Raw genomic sequence first — 17,774 nt, 5'->3', positions numbered from 1 at the left:
ATTATGTGTTTCCACTTAAAAGGACCAACTGAGCTGTGGCCTAGGGTTTAGTGTAATGAATTGGGGTGTGCTGGTTATGAACAGGACTCCACAGCATGTCACCCCTGAGTTATTTCCGCCCTCTTAAGTGTCTCACTGCATGTCTCTATTTCCCTCTGGAAGTCTAGTGCCTCTGAGTGCTGAGAACACTGTATATATATGTGTGTGTATATATACACATACATACGTGTGTATATGTGTATATATGTACATACATATATGTGTATATATACATATATGTATACGTGCGTATACACACACATATGTATATAATTTTTTTTAGAGACACTTGCTCCGTTGCCCAGGCTGAAATACAGTGGTGTGATCTAGGCTCACTGCATCCTTTGCCTCCCGGGTTCAAACAAAAAAGCCTATATATTTAAATATTTATTTATTTAAGACAGAGTTTCACTCTTGTTGCTCAGGCTGTGGTGCAGTGGCACGATCTCGGTTCACTGCAATCTCTGCCTCCTGGGTTCAAGTAATTCTCTCGCTTCAGCCTCCTGAGTAGCTGGTATTACAGATGTGCGCCACTACGTCCACCTAATTTTTTTTGTATTTTTAGGAGAGAGAGGGTTTCACTCTTGTTGCTCAGGCGGTAGTGCAGTGGCACGATCTCGGTTCGCTGCAATCTCTGCCTCCTGGGTTCAAGTAATTCTCTCAAGTTCGAACTCCTATCATTAGGTGATCCATCCGCCTCAGCCTCCCAAAGTACTGGAATTACAAGCGAGGGCCACTATGCCTAACCAAATCCTGTATTTTTTTAAAAAGTAATTTTTGTTGGGGGTTTCCTGTAAGGCTCCTGCATGTCAGGAGAGGTCAGTACCCCAGACATTCCCACTTGATCCACAGTCACTCAAGGGCACGTTTGAGCTGGGATGAACAAAATGCTGTTTTTCTTTAGAGCTGAGGAAACTCAGTCTCTCACTTATCTATGAAAATGACACTTTAGTTTCTCACACAAATGCTCATACATGCCACCCGAGATCAATTTTGGGAGAAAAAGCAATGGAGAAGACCCTTTAGAATGTATTTCTGAATTAGAAACCAGTTGAGGAGCCCAGATTGTTCTCCCTGACTTTAGAAAAAGGAAATGGAAAAGACCCTTTAGATTACATCTGCAAACTAGAATGAGGATCCTACACAACAGTTTCCTCGGAAGAAACAAACAAACAAACAAACAAACACAAAAACAGAATAAATCAAGGACTGTTAATCAAAGGGAGACTGGGGGGATCTGGAGCACATACCTGTTTTGCCAGAGGAGAAGCTTGAAATTGAAGAGACTTTCAGGCTGGGCATGGGGAATCATGCCTGTAATCCCAGCACTTTGGGAACATGAGGTGGGCAGATCAGGAGGTCAGGAGTTCAAGACCAGCCTGGCCAACATAGTGAAACCCAGTCTCTACTAAAAATACAAAAAATTAGCCGGATGTGGAGGCAGGTGCCTGTAATCCCAGCTACTCGAGAGGCTGAGGCAGGAGAGTCACTTGAACCCAGGAGGCGGAGGTTGCTGTGAGCTGAGATTGTGCCTGGGTGACAATGAGAGACTGTCTCAAACAACAAAAAGAGAGAGAGAAAAAAAAAGAAAGAAATTGGAGAGGTTTTCAATGAGCCCCTGCTGGTGCCTTTAGCTCTGAGTTTGGGCAACTCCTTTGTGATCCTGAGTGTTCTCTGATGCCTCATGTTGGGCACTAAATCATTGTCAAAGAAAAGAGTCAAACTCTTTAAAATATTTGAAGAGACTTATTGTCAACCAACTATGAGTGACCAATGGCCTGTGACACAGCCCTCAGGAGACTCTGAGAACATGTGCCCAAGACGATCAGGGCACAGATTATTATTATTATTATTTTTTGAGACAGAGTTTTGCTGTTGTTGCCCGGGTTGGAGTGCAATGGCGCGATCAGAGCTGACTGCAACCTTTGCCTCCCAGGTTCAAGCAATTCTCCTGCCTCAGCCTCCTGAGTAGCTGGGATTACAAGCATGTGCCACCATGTCTGGCTAATTTTGTCTTTTTAGTAGAGATGGGGTTTCTGCATGTTAGTCAGGCTGGTCTCGAACTCCCAACATCAGGTGATCCGCCAGTCGTGGCCTCCCAAAATGCTGGTATAGGTGTGAGCCACTGTGCCTGGCCAGCACAGATTAGTTTTATAAATTTTGGAGAGACATGAGGTATCAATCAAATACATGTACGTTGCTTTGGTCCAGAAAGGCTGGACAGCTTGAAGCCAGGGCTTCCCGGTTTTTGGTAGATTTAAACATTTTCTGATTGGCAGTTGGTTGAAAGAGTTAAGTTATTATCTAAAAACCTAGAATAGATATAAAAGAATATCTGGGTTATGATGCTGAGGAGTTGTGGAGACCAAAGTGATGCAGGAATTTTCTCTCCTTACCTAAGCTAGGTTTGGTTTCTTGTCTCTTGACCAGCAAAAATTAGGCATGTGGACACTCAGAGTAGAATTTATTAAGCAAAAGGAAAGCTCTCATCCTAGAGAGGGGTCCTGAAAGCAGGTTCCTTGTTTCACCCTTTACAGTTTAATCCAAGGGATTTTACCTACAAACATACAAGCTGATACAAAACATGGGTTGGAGATTCAGTGGGACCCTTCTGTTAGTGTCTGCCGACTGCAAGCTGGCTAACTCCTTTCAGGAGTTTTGTCATGCTGATGAAACCTCCAGGTATAGGCTTCAGAGAGAATAGATTGTAAATGTTTCTATTCAGACTTAAAGAATCCGTTTTATTAATAATTCTGAAAGAGAGGAGCCTATAATGAGGCATGTCTTTCCTTTGACCTGCATCATGGCTTGAACGAGTCCCTCAGGGTAATATTGCAATGTTCTTGCTGAGAGGAGACATCCATTCAGATGGTTGAGGGGCTTAGAATTTTATTTTTGGTGTACAAGGTCACAAAGGTTTACTCATTTTTTTTCTCTAAGGATTTTATATTTATAGTACTTACATTTGGCCTACAATGTTGTGTGTTAATATTTGTATGACATGTGAGGTACACATTCAGATTCATTCTCTTGCATGTAGATACTGTCTTAATATCATTTGTTGAAATGACTTTGCTTTCTTCATTGAAAGATTTTAGTACCTTTGTTGAAAATCATTTTGTATAAATGCAAATCCTTCTGGACTTTTGTAGTTCTGTACTGTTGATCTGTAAGTCTGTCCTTTTGTCAGCAATGGGCAAATTAATTTTTATTCTAAATAGGAGCAACACTTCTTTAATTTTTTTCCAAATTGTAGTTAAGTACACATAACATAGAATATACCATCTTAGCTCTTTGTAAGTGTACAGTTCAGTGGTATTAAATATATTCCCATTGCGCATCTAATGACAGTTAACCATTTTTTGGTAGCTTTAATTACATTACGGCTCTTATATTCTCTATCTCAGTAATTGAGAAATAGATTTTTATCTTCTCTTTGATTCTCTTAAGAACTGTATTCTTGAAAACTACCATTTAAAAATTTTTTTGCATGTCTGGCATTAATATTTGGGTACAGGTTAATATGTAGGGCTTTTTCTGACTACATAATAGAGTGATTTGAAAGAGCTTTACCATGTCCTTCATACTTCTCCCTCCCTTCCCCTTCTCATTTAATTGCTCTAATAAGAGACCTAGAAAAAGTTATATTTAAAAGAACTGCTGAACAACAAAGAATTACTTGTTTATTGTTTCTGAGCTTGAATAAACCTTTTAAATGAACAAGAAAATTTTTTAATTAATAGTTTTTATATAGCAACAGTTGTCATTTGAATGTTAGTTATGCTAGTGCTGAGTAAGCATCTGAAACTAATTTCCATATACATAGGCTCAACTAGTGGGTATTCCAACTCCTATTATGCCAATTATTGACATAGTGTATTATAATTTAATGTACTGATTTACATGCTTTTTCTTCTTAAACAATGAAACTTGATTATATGACAAAGTCACCTGAAGTTTGATTAAAAATTTTTGATTGTAATTTTGATAGAGATGATTAAAATGGTCTGCTCTTTGAGAAATGTCTTGATTAGCCACAGAGATGTTAAAACTTTAGATTGAATAAGATTCTCATTTCATTTGCATCTCAACATGTGCAGGACATTTTACTTGGTGAGTTTACTCTTTTAAAATGTTTGGGTTGGCTGGGCTTGGTGGCTCACACCTGTAATCCCAGCACTTTGGGAGGCCAAGGCGGGCGAATCACGAGGTCAGGAGATCGAGACCATCCTGGCTAACACGGTGAAACCCCATCTCTACTGAAAATAAAAAAAATTGTCTTTTCTACTGAAAATAAAAAAAATTGTCTTTTCTACTGAAAATAAAAAAAAATTGTCTTTTCTACTGAAAACACAAGAACATTGTCTTTTCTACTGAAAACACAAGAACATTGTCTTTTCTACTGAAAACACAAGAACATTGTCTTTTCTACTGAAAACACAAGAACATTGTCTTTTCTACTGAAAACACAAGAACATTGTCTTTTCTACTGAAAATACAAGAACATTGTCTTTTCTACTGAAAATACAAAAAATTGTCTTTTCTACTGAAAATTCAAAAAATTAGCGGGCGCCTGTAGTCCCAGCTGTTTGGGATCCTGAAGCAGGAGAATGGTGTGAACCCGGAAGGTGAAGCTTGCAGTGAGCCAAGATCATGCCACTGCACTCCAGCCTGGACGACAGAGTGAGACTGTCTCCAAAAAAAAAAAAAAAAGTTTGATTAACATAATCTTGCTAAAAGATGCAAAATTGGGGCATATGTCTCCCTGTCATTTACTTGTATCACTCCATAAATTAAAAGTTTAGTTAATTCAGCTTTTAAAACAGATTTAATATCTACAAAAGTTTTTCAAACTATGTTATCTTTTGTGGATGTGTATGACTGTGTGTGCGCATGCACGTGCATGTGTGAAGTTTACAATATTTATACAGCTGTTGAAATAGAAATACTTCTTGTTTCTCATTTTGCCTTTTTCATAGTTGAACGTGCTAAATTCCCTATTCAGAAAGGAAGAGAGAAATAACTCTAGTGTATAATCTGTGCAGGTTCTTAATGTTGGCACAAGATTCTTCACAGATCTGTTCAGCAAGTAATATAGAAACTAGGACTACAGTAATAATTAAGGTCAGCTTTTATCCTTACTGGTATAAGAGGAAGAACACAGCCATATTAAACTTCTTGAACTTTATGTATGTTTGGATTTGAATTTATCATCTCACAAACTTTCCATTTTTTACTGTTGATTTTGTGAACCCAAAATATCTGAGACATATCTCAGCCAATGTGGAAAGTTTACTTTGCCAAGGTTCAAGACACATCCATGACACAATCTCAGAAAGTCTTGACAACACTTGTAAAGGGTGTTTTGGGAACAGCTTGGTGTTACACATTTTAGGGGGACATGAGACATAAATTAGTATGTCTCAGATGTACATTGGTTCTTTCCAGAAAGGCAGGACAACTTGAAGCAGGGAGGGGGCTTTCAGGTCATAGTTAGATAAGAGACAAACAGTTACATTCTGTTGAGTCTCTGATTAGCCTTTCAGTGAATACACAATTTACCTGGGGGAGGAGGGTAGAGGAATAGTCACTTATGCCTTAGTTTGGCTTAGGGAAACATGTGAAAGGCAAATAAATCTTGGGGCCCCCAAATCACTAAACTAAAGGGAAAAGTCAAATCGGAAACTGTTTAGGGCCAACCTGCCTCCCATTCTATTCACAGTCACCTCTTGGCTAACTGAGATAGATACATATCTGATTGCCTTCTTTGGAAAGACTAGTCAGAAACTCAAAAAGAATGGGCTTTTCATCTCCAACCTATTTGTGACCTGGAAGTCCCCTCCCTTCTTCAAGTCTTCTTGCCTTTGCTTCAAGTTGTCCTGCCTTTCCAGACCAAACCTTTAACGTATGTTGATTTATGTCTCATGTCTCCCTAAAATGTATAAAATGAAGCTGTGCTTTGACTACCATGGGCACATGTCATTAGGACATCCTGGGACTGTGTTATAGGCATGTGTTCTCAACCAGAATAAACTTTGTAAATTAACTGAGACCTGTCTCAAATTTTCGGGATCCACATTTTGGTAACCAACGAGGGACTGTGAGTGGAGATGACCCTGACCTTTTACAGGTCTCCTGTCAGTGCTTGGTACCATGAGCTAACTTTATGGCTCATACCAATAGGATAATTTGCTGAGGTCTGAGAGCACCCCCTCCTTAGAAGCCCTGATCTCCCCAAATTTGGTTAAGATCCTATAGTTTATTTTGCTGTACAACTCCTCTTTTATTTTGGAGTTTTACTTGCTTCCAGCACAAGGAAGGCAAGTTTTTTCCTACTTCGGTGATGATGGAAGGCAGTTAACTCCTTTATGGAGTTTGAGCTTGCTTCCAGCGGTGAAGATGAGGTTTTTTTTTCTTGCTTCTAGGATAGTAGAGACCAGTCTACAGCCTGAGACCCATCACCAGGTAAGAAACTGGTTTGGAACTCTGTCTTTCAAATTCTTTTTAAATGACTAATGTTAGCATTAACAATCAGCTGGTGTTAATTTCTGCTTACACTTAGAGCGCTCAGAAATTGTATAATTTGTGTGATTCTTACTAGTTTAGCAGCATTTTGTCCTAGCTGAAATATGGTAATGATATTTAAAAAATTTTCTTTTAAAGAAGCTCAGTGGTTAAGTCAGCTTCATTAAAAGTCCAGCGTCCAAGATACGTGTGTGTATGCGTGTATGTGTACATGTTATTTAAAAGACTTTCATGTTTTTGTTTTTCTCTCCTAAGACCTTGTCTCTTTTTGAGCAAAAGTCTTTTTTTTTCAGTTAACTGATACTGTTTTCAGTTGTTTTTTTTGACTAAAATAGTTAATTGCAACAGAGGCTACTGTTGGGTTTTTAAGAAAAACGTAGTTTAGACACTTAGAAATGCCTTAAAAATTTTTTTTTAAGTGCACTATAAGTGTCTTCCTATAGCAGCACCAGACTTTTTCTGTCTGTACTCTATGATGTAAATTTAGTATTTGATTTTCATCTGAGTTGTTTCCTTTAATATGCAAATTTAGGCTATTTAGCCGACAACTGCCTAGTGTTGTAAAACTGGTTATTAAGAATCTGAATGTCAAAGATAACAAAAAGTAGGGGATGTCTTTTTTTTTCTTTCTTTTTTTTTTTTGAGACAGTCTCACTCTGTTACCCAGGCTGGAGTGCAGTGGCCTGATCTTGGCTCCCAGGTTTGTGTCATTCTCCTGCCTCAGCCTCCTGAGTCACTGGGACTACAGGCGCCCACCACCATGCCTGGCTAATTTTTTTGTAATTTTAGTAGAGACAGGGTTTCACCGTGTTAGCCAGTATGGTCTCAATCTCCTGACCTCGTGATCTGCCTGCCTTGGCCTGCCAAAGTGCTGGGATTACAGGCGTGGGTCACTGCGCTTATACAAAAGGGGGATGTCTTTATGAATCTATAAAATGTACTTCCATGGGCATGCCTAATACATTTGTGTATTTGTATTGTGTACACAATGTTTCACTACTAAAACTATATAAAGCTGTAATTGGCTTAAAATAAAAGCACATAAATCAGATACTGTATCAGAAAAAAAAGACTAGTCAAATGCTTTTTCAGATTTCTGAAACTTAAGTAAAATATCCTTAATAAGCTAACTTTAAAATTTTTGTTAAAGTAATATTATGAGTGTCATAATTGTCAGCATACATTTTTTGTTTTGAATTTATTAATCAAGCAATATCATACTTATCCCTGCCAGATATTATAAGGCGTCAAAATTTGTCATGGGGTTACAAAACTAAACGCAGCTGAAAACAGAAGGATTTTTGCTTGTGTAATTTTTTCTTTCTTTTTTTTAAATTTGTTTTTTGAGAGAGAGTCTCTGTCGCCCAGGCTGGAGTGCAGTGGTGGGATCTCAGCTCACTGCAACCTCTGCCTCTCTAGTTCAAGCAATTCTTTTGCCTCAGCCTCCTGAGTAGCTGGGACTGCAGGCACGCACCATCATGACCGGGTAATTTTTGTATTTTTAGTAGAGATGGCGTTTCACCATATTGACCAGGCTGGTATCAAACTGCTGACCTCATGATCTACCCACTTTGGCCTCCCAAAGTGTGGGGATTACCAGCACGAGCCACCAGCCCCAACCTATAATTTTAAATACACTAGAAGGGGCCGGGCATGGTAGCTCATGCCTGTAATCCTAGTACTTTGGGAGGTTGAGGTGGGCGGATCACGAGGTTGAGATCGAGACCATCTGGCTAACACAGTGAAACCCCATCTCTACTAAAAATACAAAAAATTAGACGGGTGTGGTGGCACGTGCCTGTAGTCCCAGCTATTTGGGAGGGCTGAGGCAGATGAATTGCTTGAACCCTGGAGGCAGAGAGGTTGCAGTGAGCCGAGATGGTGCCACTGCACTCCAGCCTGGGCAAGCAACACAGCCAACTACAGCTCCGGGGGAGAAAAAAAAAACACATTGATATGTGTTTAATGAAAATAGCTGCATCTTGAATTTACTAAGTTTACCTTAACATCTAATCCTGTGGCTTTAGGCAATCACAGTAAGGAGGTTTGGGAAAGGACTGTTACCATCTTTGTTTCAAAGATAAACTATAAAGTAAGTTCCTCCAAAGGTTAGTTTGGCTTATTCCCAGGAATGAACAAGGACAGCTTGGAGATAAAAAGCAAGGTGGAGTCAATTAGGTCAAATCTTTTTTCAGTGTCTCAGTTGTAATTTTGTTAATGGCGGTTTCATAGCTTTAAATTCATGACTATCACGGTTTTCATAAATAATCTAATAAGTAAACAAAATCATTAGGTAAATGGGATAAATATTTGTAGACAAACTGGTCATAATTTTGAATATAAAGTTAGTAAATACTTCATTATTTGAGTACTTTCTAATAAATAATATATTGTAGAAAAACATTCTTGCTAAAGCAAAGGAAGTGTATTCTTTTTTAAAAAAAGGCAAAAAATTTTTGCCTAATTCAAAGCTTATTTAAAGATTATGTGTAAATAAGGTAAAAGGAACCAGGCAATAAAAAGAGATGCAAAGAAAGTTATAAAAATAAGGAGTTTTTTTTTTGTTTGTATATGGTATGAAAGCTTAAAGAGAAATACTTTTATATGAGAAACAACCTTATACGGGAAATTTTAGTTCTAAAATAAAATGTCTGGTTGTTTAAGAAAGAAGGGTGTTCAGGACAAACCAGAAAATTGAAATACTAAGTTCTGGTTTACTTAGGGCAAAAAAGTGAGATTAATGTTTTTAAAATTAGGGTTATTACATCTACATCCATGTATCTTCCTGTATGTGCTTTTAAAGTTCTTGTGACATTGAGTTACAGGGCTTTGATTCCTGGATATAAAAAGAACACCAAGTCCTGCTAAATCTTACAAAGTCTCATCTTCAACTCCAGTAGGAGATTCCAATCAAAATAAACTGCATTTGTGAGAGGCACAGGGGAATAAATTAAAGCTTCAACTCCTCAAGGCCCAGGGACTGTTGTGGAAGAAGTAGGCGTAAGATTATAAGGGTATCATGGGAGGTAGAATGTTTGTTTTACTTCTGTTTTATTTTATTTATTTCTCTTTTATTTTATTTATTTTATTTCTCTTTTCTCATTTTATTTCTCTTCGCTGCTTATAATCCCAAGCAGCTGGGATTATGAGCAGGTGCGACCACACCCAGCTACTTTTTGTACTTTCAGCAGACACAAGGTTTCACCATGTTGGCCAGGCTGGCCTTGAACTCCTGACCCTCAGGTGATCCACCTGCCTTGGCCTCCCAAAGTTCTGGGATTATAGACATAAGCTGCCATGGCTGACCGAGATCTGGATTTTTAAAAGTGTGTAGCACCTCCCACTTCACTCTGTCTTGCTCCCTGCTCCTGCCATGTAAGATGTGCCTGCTTCCCCTCTGCCTTCTATCATTATTCTAAGTTTCCTGAGGCCTTTCCAGAAGCCATGCAGATTCCAGAAACATGCTTCCTGTCTGCCAAATCATGAGCCAATTTTAGTTATAAGTTAGCCAGTATCCAGTATTTCTTTATAGCAATACAAGAATGGACACATGTTATCTAGCAATAGATGCCTAAAACAAGACATCCTATATAATTTTAAACATATTTTCTGTACTAATTTCCTTTTTCATTTTAATCATTTCATTGACCATTAAACAGTTACCCAAAATAATCAAAGAACACAACCAAAGTCAGTAAGATTAAAAATTCATGGCTTCGCTATGACTTATCAGTTCCTCCTCCATTACCTACATGAAAATCCCCACTTATTACTAGCGCCATTACTTCCAATTTTTGTTTTTCATTCATCCTATCAACTGACCTTCCAAATAGGTACACAAAATACTTGTTTACAAATACAACAAAGATCTCAAAACTGAAGTGCTCTAAGGCCAATCATACCACCATAAAATACAAGGAAATCTCTTATCAGCTTTAAAGACTGAGCTGGAAATAAGAAAAGAAGTTGTCAACACAACTATATTGTCAGCATATTAACACATAAAAGAAAATGGACTCTGTACCAACTTCAAATGTATCACAGCTGAAAACAAGCTAACATTTTCAAAACAAATTCATCTCACAAATCTTTCTTTCTTTTTTTTTTTTGATGGAGTCTCACTCTGTCACCAGACTAAAGTGCAGTGGTGCCATCTCCGCTCACTGCAACCTCTGCCTCCCCAGGTTCAAGTGATTCTTCTGCCTCTGCAGCCTCCTGAGTAGCTGAGACCACAGTCATTTGCCACCACACCCAGCTAACTTTTGTATTTTTAGTAGAGACAGGGTTTCACCGTGTTGTCCAGAATGGTCTTGATCTCCTGACCTCATAATCTGCCTGCCTCGGCCTCCCCAGGTGCTGGGATTACAGGTGTTGACCCACCATGCTCGGCCTTAAATTTTATTAAAGGAAAAGGGATACTGGAATGGAAAGGGGTTGGCTGGCTGCAGTGAGCTATGACTGCCCTGGCTGAAGAGGAAGTCTACTCAGATGATTGGCTGGGTGGCGAGAAGGTGCCTTAGAGTTTCAGTTTTGGCTTGCATCACTTACTAAACTGAAACATAATCCAACTGGTGAAAGCTTTGACTCAACACACTAATCTGATAATAACCAGCATTAAAATGTTCATGACAGCATATTCGTAATGACAAAAAATATTGTAGACAACCTAAAGACACCAACGGAAAAACTAAAGAAATCTTGATATATCAATAAAATGAAGTATTACTTAAAAATCCTGCTTAGGGAAAAATTAAATTAGAAAAAAAAGGTGAAAGAAGAAGACTCTAACTTAAAGTATTTTTATCTAATTTTTAAAAATGAACACAAAAAAAGTAAATACATAAATAGTATGATTGCCTCTACACCATGGTATCATGAGAGGTAGAATGTTTGTAGTGTTTCCCATTTTATTTCTCTTCTCTGGCCTCTAAACCTCTTATATTGACCAATAACAGCATGCATAACTTTGACACAAAAAATACATACGCCCAAACATACAAATGGACATATGTCCTCCCACAAACATACATAGAGAAAGGAATGTAACATAAAATTTTCTCTACCACTACTTCTTGGGAGGCTAAGGTGCAAAGATCACTGAACTGTAGGACTTCAAGTCTGGGCATGGCAAGATCCCACCTCAAAAGACAAACACTAAAAGCTCTCCATTAAATGATAAACAATAAGTGAAATAAGATAAATTAAACATTAAAAAACTAAGGCTGGAAGTAGATAAACAATAAGTAAGTTAAACATTTAAAAAACTAAGGCTGGAAGCAGTGTAATCCCAGCACTTCGGGAGGCCCAAACTGGAGGAGCTCTTCAGCCCAGGAGTTAAAGAGCAGCCTGGGCCACAGATGCAAAACCCATCTCTACAAAAAAAAAAAGTTATTTTTTTTTTGAGACAGGGTCTCGCTCTGTTGCCCAGGCTGGAGTGCAGTGGCCAGATCTCAGCTCACTGCAAGCTCCGCCTCCTGGGTTTATGCCATTCTCCTGCCTCAGCCTCCTGAGTAGCTGGGACTACAGGCACCCACCACCGTGCCCGGCTAGTCTTTTTTTTTTTTTTTGTATTTTTTAGTAGAGACGGGGTTTCACTGTGTTAGCCAGGATGGTCTCGATCTGCTGATCTCATGATCTGCCCATCTCGGCCTCCCAAAGTGCTGAGATTACAGGCTTGAGCCACCGTGCCTGGCCAAAAAAAAATTTTTTTAAACTAGCCAGGAAAGGTGTCATGTCTGTGGTCCCGGCACCCAGGAGGCTGGGATGGGAGGATCGCTTAAGCCAGGAATGTGAGGTTGCAGTGGGCTGTGATTGCCCCCACAGCACTCTAGCCTAGGTGACAAAGCAAGATCCTATCTCTAAAAATTAAGTAAAATTTGGTTTTTATTTACAATTCCAGCTCTGTGGACAAAATGTATTTTAAATATTCTATTTAAGTGCAGGCTATGTACCTAATATAATTTCTGTGCTCTCTACTGCCCCAGTAATAAGTTTATGTACTTAAGAAAAAAGACCAGTAAAAAGAAATGTAATCAGTGTTACAAGGTTCAATGACCATAAACCATCACAAATAAAATAGGTATGTGAAAGGAAAATAAATCTCAGGACTCCAAAATCACTAAGCCAAAGGGAAGTCAAGCGAGGAACTGATTCAGGTAAACCTGCTCCCGTTTAGTTATTCCTAAATGAAATAGCTACAAACATAAAAAAATGACATCCTTCCCTCACGATTTGCCCAGAAGGAAATTCCTGTGGACAAAAAAACACAGAGGACTCAAAATCATCCCTTTGATACTCAGGTGAGACAAATGCGTATCTGATGGAACTCCAAAAATTTAAGACAGGTCTCACTTAATTTAGAAAGTTTATTTTGTCAAGGTTGTAGACACAAACTTGTGACACAGTCTCAGAAGTCCTAACAAGATGTGCCCAAGGTGGTTGGGGCCCAGTTTTACACGTTTTAGGGAGACATGAGACATAAATCAACATATGTAAGAAGTATCTTGGTTCAGTCTGGAAAGGCAGGGATCAAGGCAGGGATCAAGTGAAGCAAAGGCAGGAAGACTCAAACTGAGGAGGGGGCTTCCAGGTCATAGATAGGTGAGAGACAAACAGCTGCGTTCTTTTGCATTTCTGATTAGCCTTTCCAAAGGCGGCAATCAAATATGCATCTATCTCAGTGAGCAGAGGGGTGAATTTGAATAGAATGGCGGTAAGTTGGCCCTAAACAGTTTCTAACTTAGGCCTTTAGCTTAGTGATTTGGGGGGCCCCAAGATTTATTTTCCTTTCATATCCACCCCCCTCCCTTTTCTTTTATAAAATCTTTTGGAGAAGGTATTTTACAACAAAATGAGTCTCTAGTCTCAGATTTCATCTGATCCCTCATGGCTAGGATGGTTTATTCCTATATGGGTAGGTCCTAAAAGCTCATTTTTAGCAGGCTGTTAAGTCTTGTGTCCTGTAAAGAGAAAATAGATGGGAGGAAGGGAGAAAAAACAAAAGAACACTCCTGGAAAATCAATAGAGGCCACATTACTCTGAAGTCTATACAACAGTAGGCAGGTATGAAAGTGGCTTATGTAAATAAACAGGTTGCTGTTATTTTCTTCTGAGGTTTAAGTTGTCTGGATTCAGTTCACAGGAGTTTAAGAAAGCACAGCTTAGTTTTCAGTGACTCTGAATTTTAAAAAATGGGGAAAAGGAGGAAAAACAGAAAAATTAGAAACATCATTTTGAAGACTTGTAGCCAAGAAAAAACTAGAATTCAGCCCAAACTGCAGAAATAATAAAAATTGAAAAACATTAGGCAAGTCTAGAATCTAACAGGTGTACTATAGTTTTCCGAAACACAATTTTTCTCTCTCCGGTTTCTGTTTTTGCTAAAGACAAATTATGGTAGGGCTGGTTTGCTCTATTATATACTTGGCCAGATTATTTGTATACAAGTATATTAAATACTTGTATTATATACTTGGCCAGATTATGTATATACAGGCCAGATTATTTGTATTCCAGTGCAGCAGGAATAATTATTATTTTTTTACATAGGTTTTAAATTGACTTTGATGGAACTTTGTTCCACAGAAGGAACCCCACATAAAATTTTTTTAAGCCATGGATTTGTGCCATCAAATATCTGAGTTGGGTTGATTTTCTCTCCTCTCGGGGTTCCAAGATAAACTTGGGGTTTCTGTGTCTGTAAGAAAATAATGTTCTCGCCTGTAATCCCAGCACTTTGGGAGGCAGAGGTAGGCGGATCATGAGGTCAGGAGATCCAGGCTGGGAGGCGGAGGTTGCAGTGAATCGAGATTGTGCCACGGAACTCCAGCCTGGGTGAACAGAGTAAGACTGTGCCTAAAAAGTAAAATAAAATTAAAATTAAAAACCAGATCTTGCAAGAACTCACTGTCAGAAGAACAGCACCAAGGGTATGGTGCTGAACCATTCATGAAAGAGCCGTGCTTAAGATCCAGTCACCTCATACCAGGTCCACCTCTGTTCAACATTGGGAAATATAATTCCACATGAGATTTGGTGGAGACATAGATCCAAGCCATGTCACATACTATCCTTAGACTGTAGTGATTTAAGATATAACAATTTTCATCTCACAGTTTCTTTTGAATACAGGCATGATTTAGCTGTGTCCTTTGGTTCAGTATCTCTTCAAAGCAGTAATCAGGTTTTTCATGTGTTTGTCATCACCTGAAAGATTGACTGAGTATGGTTTTGAGATCTCTCAGGTGATTATTGGCAGAATTAAGAATTAATTAATAAATTTCCTTTTCGGTTCTTGGTCTCATTTCTTCACCCATCTACTATAGTGCATTCTTGCCAGGCAGCCCTTTTTATGGAGCAAGTCACAATATAGCAGCTTGCTTCATTAGGGCAAGCAAGCAAGACAAGCTGCAGCAAAAACAAGTAACATGAAAGTCTTTAATTGTGGAACTGACATAGTTAAAAACAAATCACTAGGTTAGCTCCAAATTCATCAGAAAGTGATTATTAGACAAAAGCATGACTGACTGTCAGGAGGCTGCATCATGGGGAGCCATTTTACAAGCTGGCACTATGGGCGTTACAGGGGATTTTACGTTATTTGTTGTACTCTAAGAGTTGAAAGTCTTTAAAAATGTGTAAGTCTGTCGTTTATTCTTGACTTACTTCTGTCATGTTTTCAAGAACGCATTATGCAATGACATAGAATTCTAGTGTCTCGGTAAAGTGGTTGTCTAGACTCTACTGAAAAAAATTACAGATAATCTCATTTCATCAACTAATCGGTATATTATGTCATTTAACAATTTTAGGAATAAATTAAGCATGATAATAAATGATCATTTGATTGTTATTATAATTATTATAGTGTCAGTCTAAAGCAGTACTTCCTGACTGGGGCTGATTTTGCCTTCTCATGGGGCAGTCAGCAATATCGGGGACATTTTTGGTTATGATGTGAGGGGACGGTGATTAGTACTTGGCATCTAGTAGGTAGAGTCCACGAATAGTGCTAAACATCTTACAGTGAACAGAATTCTCCCACTTGCAGAGTTATCTGACCCAAAATGGTAACAGTGCCAAGGCTGAGATACCCTGGTCTGCAAGATTATTGTGATTTCTTTGTATAAGACTTCACTTCTTTTATTAGCCTTGAGCCTCATAGTTTGAGAATATACATATATTCTAACAGAATTACTTAGTATAATTAGTATAATGTATAAGTTTTTAGCATATACACATATAGTAACCCTTAGTCCTTCTTGCTTCAGCTTACCAGGTCCAAGCCAACAATACCTGTAATAATTTTAAAATGAGGGTCATTGTATGTGTATGTTCCTTGCCTGATATAAAGGGTATTATTATCTAAGCCACATAAGTATCACCTGTCTGAAAGTGTATTCCTTTTATTGAGGATTATTTTAGTAATTGTAAGTACAGGCTCAGTGCAGGAATTATATTAGTGAAAAGACAATCATGGGAGGCTTCTTTGACTTCCTTTTAGCTACACAAAACAAGAAGTAGCTTCCTCAAGGAAGCTTTCTCTTCCAGTTAGTCTCATAATTACTTAATATTCTCTCATCTAATAAAACTATCCACAATTGATGTGCATGCTCTGACCTTTCTTTTATTCCGTCTTATTAGTATAAGCTTAGTGGTTGGCTTGCCTGGCCTTTGTTATGTCATAATTATGTCTGACCTGCAAGGCCCAGTTCATATGCCATCTTCATGAAATATTGTCTGTCTTTATTTGGTAATGATGTACACTTGCTTTGAACTCTGCTTGCAATTTTTCATGAACGCAACACTTTCTACTTTATTTAATCTTTTGTGTTTTTGTCTTTTACTGGAACTTAAGTTTATGACTATTAGCATGGTCTCTAGCCCAGTAACAGTGATGCAGGATTTTTTTCTTGGTCCCTTTGCCACTTGGGGACCTCTGGACATTGATGCTGGAGTCCTTGCTTGGGACGTGCTACCTGCCACAGGAGGTACCCCACCCCATATGCTTCCCCAGGCCCAGTCTGGCTTGCACACTGGTTCTCAAGTTCTTGTCCCACGCCCAAGAAGAATGAGGATATGCTGACAATCAAGAGAGTGAGCAAAGCAGGGAGTTTTATTGAGTGATGAAATGGCTTTTAGTGGAGAGGGGACAAGGGGATGATCCTCCTACACAAAGGCCGGAAAGTATCCCTAATATGGCTGAGTCTGGGGCTTTTTATGGGCTCAGAATGGGGGAGTAGCAGACCCTCCGTAGTATTGGAAAAGGCAACATTCAATAGGTTAAAAGGCACTATTCAGAAAGAATTGATTGTGAAAGGATGGGCAGACAGCTGGAGAAATTCCCATTCTTGGTCTTGAATTTTATCCAGGACCAGCATCTGGTCTTTTAGCCTTCAGGCCATTTTTGGCTTTATATGGGGTTTCACCAGGGACCTCCCTATCTACCTAGGCATTTGGCTGCCTCTTACTGCTAGAAGTTCCCTCCTCTGAAGAGGTACATCTGACTGCTGTTAGGATAGGGATGACGACCAATCTTAATTGCTTCCTACTGTTATGGCTGCTATTTAGGGAAAACGGCAGTCAGATCTTTCTCAGAGGCCTGCCTAAGGGTCTTCAGTAAAAGGGGCCATCGTCCAGGTGTCCTGTTGCTTGACCGTTTGGAGTTTTTTACCCTGGAGATTAGAAGCCACAAACCTGGCTATTAGAAGTCATGTATCAAAATGAAACAAGAGGGAAAGGACAGCTGAAAAATGTGGATGCTGCTGACGTGTCCAGATAACTGGGTGGCCACTGGTATGCCTGTTGAGATTTGGGTGAATGGGGCTTGGCTTTGGTTGGTTCCCTTGGTTTTATTTTCCCAAAGAAACCTCCGCGTTATGGGCACCCTGTTTACTCCTATCACCTGGCAGGATTTGCAGGATAATTGCCCAGAATTGGAGTATTTATCCAGATTTTTATATTACCCATCCCTTTTGTTTCTTCTGAGCTGCAGCCAAAGATCACTGGTTGGTTCAGTGGAATAAGCAAGGTTAGTTTAAAATGCAGGCTAAAACTTCACAATTAATGAGACTAAAATTTAGTGATAAGTATGATAAATTTTGAAATATAATTTTGCGTTTTCCAGTTCTCATATTTGTTAAAAACAAATCATGGTGGGACTGAGTTGTTTGCAAAAGAATACTTTAGTTTTTTTTCCTTGGCCTGCTTG

General features: G+C 38.9%; 1 protein-coding gene across 8 annotated transcripts in view; it reads left to right on the top strand.

Annotated features, from left to right (window-relative positions):
- The window catches only part of USP9Y (ubiquitin specific peptidase 9 Y-linked), a 211,175-nt gene that overhangs the window by 12,648 nt on the left and 180,753 nt on the right, over positions 1–17,774 (top strand). For 5 of the 8 annotated variants that reach the window (XM_050777799.1, XM_050777804.1, XM_050777805.1 and 2 more), the window contains one exon: positions 6,465–6,504. The exons of the other annotated variants lie outside the window; for them this stretch is intronic. The gene's annotated coding sequence lies outside the window, so the exon portion shown is untranslated. The remainder of the gene's footprint in view (positions 1–6,464; positions 6,505–17,774) is intronic. 8 annotated transcript variants of the gene reach the window in all.

Source organism: Macaca thibetana, chromosome Y (assembly GCF_024542745.1).
Source record: "Macaca thibetana thibetana isolate TM-01 chromosome Y, ASM2454274v1, whole genome shotgun sequence".
Classification (NCBI taxonomy): Eukaryota; Metazoa; Chordata; class Mammalia; order Primates; family Cercopithecidae; genus Macaca; species Macaca thibetana.
Note: the sequence above shows the minus strand (reverse complement) of the source record. Positions and strands in the feature narration are given on the sequence as shown.